Source organism: Odocoileus virginianus, chromosome 9 (genome assembly GCF_023699985.2).
Source record: "Odocoileus virginianus isolate 20LAN1187 ecotype Illinois chromosome 9, Ovbor_1.2, whole genome shotgun sequence".
NCBI classification, from domain to species: Eukaryota; Metazoa; Chordata; class Mammalia; order Artiodactyla; family Cervidae; genus Odocoileus; species Odocoileus virginianus.
This window is the reverse complement of record NC_069682.1, coordinates 62,943,434-62,950,233: the sequence shown is the minus strand read 5'-3', so window position 1 is coordinate 62,950,233 and position 6,800 is coordinate 62,943,434. Positions and strand designations below refer to the sequence as shown.

Genomic DNA, 6,800 nt, shown 5'->3' with positions numbered 1-6,800 from the left:
TCCCGCCCAGAGTGGTCTTCCACCTCTCACTGTTCATCTTTCAAGTTCAGCCTTCTGGAAAACTTCAGAACTAGGCCATTTCCCCTCTCTTTCATCTCACTCCCCACAATTGTAATTAGCAATACCATGGTAATCTGCAAATAGCAATTTGTGGGATGCGTCATTTTAACTTCTTTTCTTCTTCAATAGACTGTAAACTCTGAGATGAAGGTCTGTGTTAATTCAATGCTCCATCCCCAGTGTCTGGTTCTCAACAGAAATTTTTATTGATTGCCCGTTGGAGGTTTTCATCAGGCAGAAATGGGGTGGAAGGGCATTCTCAGAAGAGGGAACACAAGCTAAGGCTCTGAGGCCAAAGAAGACAGAATAAGCTCAGAAAATGTGGGGCCAACGTGGGGAGCAGAGGTGGAGCAAGGGGACAGTTGTGGAGTGACTCTGCAGCAGGTGAGGACAAAGGGCAGGAGGAGTCTGCATGAAGGGGGTGAGGAGGGAGGGTTGGGTAATCTCTCGGAGGGAGTCTTGATCCATCTCTTGGCCCAGCTGCCCCAGACGATCTCTCTGCCCTGGCAAGTGATGCTCCAGCAGCAATGGCCAGGGCTGAGACCTTTCCTTCCCTCCACCTACAGACCTCTTCTCCTGACTCTTCCGATGGCTGGTTTCTCATCATTTTGATGTCGGTTCCAGCGTGATCTCCTCAGAGAGGTGTTTGGTAGCAGACACTCCACGCACATCAGCCCCACCCACACCCCTTGGCACCCACCATGAAGGCTTCCGATTGCCAGAACATAGGACTCTCTCTGCCCAGCGTCTTTCTCTGACACAGGAAGATGCCCAATCTCGGAGTCTGTGGGATGGGATGGATGAGCCAGGTAGTTAACACACCTGGGAGAAACACTCAACCCATCAAAGAAGAATCGGTGGATCATACTTCATCCTCTTTGCTCCTTGGTTGGCCTGCATTAGAGGCACATTTACACATTTTCCCAGAAATCCCTGCAGCATTTAGCCCCAGCTGGTCATGGCTCTAACCTGCTCAAAAACACACTCTTCACTGGCTCCGGCCCTTCCCCATCTCAGATCTCTGCTCTCACTGGGTCTTCCTGGGACCACCTCCCAAATACTCACTCTCCAGCTCTTGGCTCAGAATCAGCTCTTGGCTCAGAATCTGTTTCCAGGGGCCCCAAAGCTAAGATTCTTCTCTGGCCACTGTAAACAAAGATCCACTCCTGTTCCTACCCCGTCCCCACCCCATTCTCTCTCTCCCCCTCCCCGCCCCCTCCCACCTCTCTTGTCTGCCTCATTTTCTCAGAACTTGATCACAATGTGAAATCATTTGTTTCTAAGTTAGTGTGTCTCTCTCAGTAGTCTGTGAGTGCCCTGAGGGCTGAGACTCATCCTGTTTATTACCCTGGCCCCAGCCTAGCCGAGGGCTGGGATCACAGTGGGCATTTAATGTCACTGCCAAGTGACCGCAGACTCCCTCGTTTCATCTTCCCCACTCTCGGTGGTGTAGAGATGGCACAAGAATCTCTCTCTTGGGCAAGTTACCTGTAGTCTCATGGGGTTGGACTGGAGCCCTATCTACCAGCCAGGCCCAGGGTGGCCCTGTCTCAGCGCTGCCACTCCGGGGAGGCACTCACCTGAATGCCGGGTGAGATACCTCCTCCTCTGCTCAGCGGTCATTTTCACCATTTGCCCGAGGAAGCGCCACCATTGGAGGTCATCTTTTCAAATCCCGTCCTCCCACCTCTCAGAAGCTGGAGGCTGCAAGGGCTTGTTTTAGCCTGTTCATGCTGCCACCACAAAATACCTCAGGCTGGGGGCTAAAACAACAGACTGTTTATTTTCTTGCAGTCCCGAGGACTAGAAATCCAAGGTCAAGGTGCTAAAAAAATTTGGTTTCTGGTGAGAACTCTCTTGCTGGCTTGCAAATGATTGCTTCCTCATTATGTCCTCACCTGGCTTTTTCTCTGTGCCCACAGACAGACAGAGAGGACTGGTGTCTCTTCTTATAAGGACACCAGTCTTATTGGATCAGGGCCCCACACTTATGACCTCTGTTAACCTTACCTTCTTAAAACCTGATCTCCAAATACAGTCATCTTGAGGGCTATGCTTCATCATATGAATTGGGGGTGGGAGTGGGTGGTTGATGCAATTCAGTCCATAACAGGGCTCCTTAAAAGAAACATGATTCCAGTCCCAGTGAGCCCCAGGCTGAGAGCCCTGAGAGGCTGGGTACCCACTGTGAGCTGTGCTAACCCAGCAGCAGGGCTGGTGTGAGGTCATCAATCACCATGACGCCATAGGGTGGTGAAAGATGAAGCCTCGGATAGCGCCAAAGATGAATGAGGAAACTGACATGTGATTAAACTGGGCTCCTCCGCTGATGGCTAATGGGCAAATTCAGTGCAGCTAAGCCTGGGCTCCCAGCACCCACTGCCAAGGTTAAGGAGGAGGATCCTCCCTCCAACCACACAGCTCCCTGGCATCCCAGCCTTGTTAATGAGGGAGTGAGTTATGCCATGGGACCAGCGCAGGTGCCAAGAACCATGGGGGAGATAATATCATTCATTACCACTGCAGGCCACCTGGCTTTTGTTGATAATTAATAATAATAAGGACAGCTCTGAATGAGCACTTGCTATATGTCCTTCAGGTGCATTTCCTCATTCTCTCTTTTTTTTAAAAAAATATTTATTTAATTAGGCTGCACTAGTTCTTCATTGTAGCATGCAGGTTCTAGTTCCCTGACCAGGGATCGAACTCTAGCCCCCCTGCATTGGGAGCAAAGAGTCTTAGCCACTGGGCCACCAAGGAAGTCCTGCATTTCTTCATTCTCACATATCACACCAGGGAGATCAGAGTTAACTCAGGTGGCGAAGACAATAGTTTCCAGAGGATACCGACAGAGGAGCAGGAAGGAACTCATGTATCTGTTCATTCAGCAAGTGGATTTTTATTGAGCACCTACTCTGCACCATTATATCCACAAAGGTGGACAAAGTCCCACGTGGTCTCTGCTTTCATGAAGCTGCATCCCAGTCAGGGTCTCAGACAAGAAAAAATTAAGTATGATAATTTCAGCTAGTGATAAAAGCTAAGAAGAAAATTAATTAAGGTGGTGAGAAAGAGAAAGAGAGGAAGAATTGATCCCTGGGTCGGGAAGATTCCCTGTAGGAGGGACGGCAACCCACTCCAGTACACTTGCCTGGAGAATCCCATGGACAGAGGAGCCTGGCGGGGTACAGTCCATGGGGTCACAAAGAGTCAGACACGACTGAAGTGACTTACACATACTTCAAATAAGATGGTCAGAGAAAGCCTCTGGAGGGAAGTGGCATGTGAGCTGAGACCTGGAGATGAAAGGAGCTGGCTGTGAGAGTAGCTGAAGGGAGAATGTTCTGGGAGGAGAAAACAGTACATGCAGACATCCCAAAGCAGGAATGAACCTGGTACATCTGAGGAATGGAAAGGAAGCTCGTGAGGCCGGTAGGGTGGGTGAAGTGGCAGCAGACACAACAGACGGGCCTCACGGGCCAGTAAGGGGTTGGGATACTATTAACACTTGAAGTGGCATGGCATCTCTCTGGAAGGCTTTCAGTAAGAGGGCTTTTTGTCCCTTGTTTTACAGAGGACAGACAGGAGGGCAAGGAAAGAGAGTAGTTAAAAGGCATAGAAGGGACTTCCCTGGTGGTCCAGTGGTTAAGGCTCTGTACTTCCACTGCAGAGAGTGGGGGTTTGATCCCTGGTCGGGGAACTTAAGATCCCACATGTCACGCAGGATGGCCATTAAAAAAAAAAAAAGCATTGAAGCCACTGAGACTTAGTACCATCATATCAGCACCACTACCACTATCATCACCACCACCATCACCATCATCAAAAGGATCAAGATGACAGAGGCTTGGACCAAGATGATAGCAGGAGCAAAGAAGAGCATCTATATCCCTTTATCTGAGGGCTAGCTCTGGTGACTGGGGCAAACTTTGCCTGGGCTCATGCAAGCTGAGCCCTCGCTCCGATGCACTCCCCACAGCGGGCTCCCACCCATGATTGCTGTATGCCAACACCACTTGTGGACTTAGACCTGCCTGGATTTTTGTTCACAACTTTTCCTGTGCTCATATAGAATTTCTTAAGGAACCCATAGCCACCGGCTCCAGAGAAGGTCGGCTTCAGCTAGCCCGGCCCAGAGACATCAGTTTCATTGGAGGTGCTAAGAGCTGTCACACTAAACAAAAATTTCTGCCCCCTCCATGCCTGAAGCCAGCTCCAGTCAAAACTCCAAACCCCAGGACGGAACCTAATGCGTGCACAAACTGAACATTGCGCTCACAGCATTGCACTCACAACCAGTCTCCTGGTTTCACAGGACACAGAGGCCTGAAGGGGTGATTCACCCCAGGGTGGACTCTGGCCTTGCCCAGAGGGGCCCGGTGAGCCCTCAAGGTCAAACAGCTCCCAGGGACCTAGGCTCAGATCCATTCCCCATCAGGCACTTACTGATAGTCCCTCTGACTTCACAGAGGAGGATGTTGACCGACTTTGTGAACCTGTTACTATAAGACAGAAGCAAACCGCTAGTTCTTCTAGAGGCAGTAAGACCAACCACTGCGCATGGAGCCCAGGCCTGGAAGGGGTGGCCTCAGTGATATTTGGTCCCAAGTGGCAGATGAGACTAAAGGACCCTCCTGAGAGAGCCAGAGGCCAGCACCCAGAGGCAGGGAAGAGGCAGATGGATGGCCCTGGGAGAGGACCAGCCATGGGTCCCCCACCACGAGGCCCCTTCCTACTGGACAGCAGAATGAAAGCTAGGGGAGTGCTGGGATGAGGGGTGACAGATGAGGACAAGAGCCTGCAATGAGGGGCAAATTCTGAGTCAAATGAATTGTGAATATTGAATGAGTATTATGTTAATGATAATCAGCATAAAAGGATCATATAAGTATCATATGATAATTACGGATATCCCAAGTTCAATTCCAAAATCTGTCCCCAATTTGTTGTGCAGCTCTAGGCAAGGTTCTTCCCCTCTCTGAGCCTCAGTTTTCCCATCTGTACAAGAGGAACTGGGCTAGATACTTGCTAAGAACCGACAGTCCAACAGTCCTTCGTGCCAGTTCTATCAGGAGACTCCTGAGCATTCAAGCTGTTTCTTACATCCTGGAGTGACAGTTGTAGATTATCCCCATGGACCCTCTCTCAGTTCTGTGGCCTGCTGCCTCAGGACCTTTGCATGTGCAGTTTTCAGTGTCTGGAAGCCTTACCTCATTCTCTAGAATATACCATACTATATTATACTTGTTTTACATTCCCATTGTTACTTGTATTTCTTATACAACCCAATACAGTTTGTAACTTGATAGTTACTCTGTGGCTATTTGACTCATGTCTTATATCTTCCACAGGGCTGTGAACTTGTAGGTCCAGGGCTCCTGTCCTTTTCATTGTGATTCTAGCATTCTACATGGTTCCTGGTCTAGAGTAGGCATTCATTAAATACCTGTCAAATGAATGAATGAATGATGGCTATTATCATTATGATTTGGAGCCAAGATGTTCTCTAAGAAGGTTGGAGAACCCAGTTCAGATCTCCCCAGAAACGGAATGGCCAACAGCCTGCAAAACTCCCCTCAATGGGCTTCAGCTCCAAGGTGCTGACCCCTCCCTTACCTGCACTCTTTCCCTACAGGGGAGAGGCTCCTGTAAGGGGTAAGAGGAGGCTGTCTGTGTCCTCCCTGCTCTCTCAACCCTGTGATCCAGGGCTGAAACGCTCTGTGAACTTGCCTGAGGATGTGGGCCACTCTGGTGCGGGGGAACAGGGCCACCTCCTGGGGACCTTTGATCGGCCAGGCTGCTGGATCTTTGCCACTCTGGGTGTCTGCAGAGAGAGAAAGATTCCTACACATGAACACACACATGCATGCCTGTAATTCAAATGGGTGTGTGTGTAAACGCTCATGCATGTGCACTTTCACAAAGACTCACGCTCGAAATACAAGATGCACACATACATAACCATCCACACCAGCTGTGTGCACGGATCATACCATGTCCACATTCACAATGTCCCCCAAAGGCTGCACACACAAACACAGGCACAGAAACATGTGTGCACATGCGTTCACGCTCATACACAACAGGAGTGCGTGCAGGGCGCCTGCAGACCCACGCAGACAGGTTCATATAAACATACACACAAGGTGACACTGCCAACTTCTTGGTTCTGGACTCCTCCCTGGAACACTCAGTAGTTTCAGAAGTCCCTTCCTTTCTACTGCCCGCTTCTCACCACAGTCACTCCACACCCACTTTCCCAACCCTTGGCAAAGCACACAAGAGCTGCCTAAAAACGGGGCAGGCGCGATAGCTTCCAGAGGACCCCGGTGCACCGCAGCGTTTCCGCCTTGCTCAGCCGGGTCACCTCCCTAGTTTCTGAGACCCCGCCTCCTCGCTCGCTGCGATGGGCCCGGGGCGCCCCCTTGTGGCAATCGGCAGCGCCGTTCCTGGCAGCCTGGCCCTGAGTCCTTGCAGATGCGGAGGATCAGACACAGGGCCACCAGATGCCCTCCCGCTGCCCCTTGCCCCTTTCTTCTTCCACCTGGCGAGGGAGTGGATGAGTAGGGGGCACTCACTCACTCGGGGCCGTCCGTCGCCTTGTTCTTGTCTGCGTGCGTCTTTCACGGTCAGGTCTTGAGTCCCCCCGTCGCAGAGGGGGGCTGTCGGCCACTGCTGTTCTTCAGTTTTCATATCTGGGCCAGCAAGAAAGGCAACCTGGCCAGAAAGTCTTAGCAAGG

General features: G+C 50.9%; 1 long non-coding RNA gene across 1 annotated transcript; it reads right to left on the bottom strand.

Moving 5' to 3' along the window:
* Nucleotides 1-252: 252 nt before the first annotated feature.
* Nucleotides 253-2,239, bottom strand: LOC110147653 (uncharacterized). The gene is made up of 3 exons (XR_002316943.2): nt 2,071-2,239; nt 1,126-1,206; nt 253-844 (listed from the first exon to the last, which is right to left on the bottom strand). It is a non-coding gene; the product is annotated as an uncharacterized lncRNA (long non-coding RNA).
* Between the last annotated feature and the right edge of the window lie 4,561 nt (nt 2,240-6,800).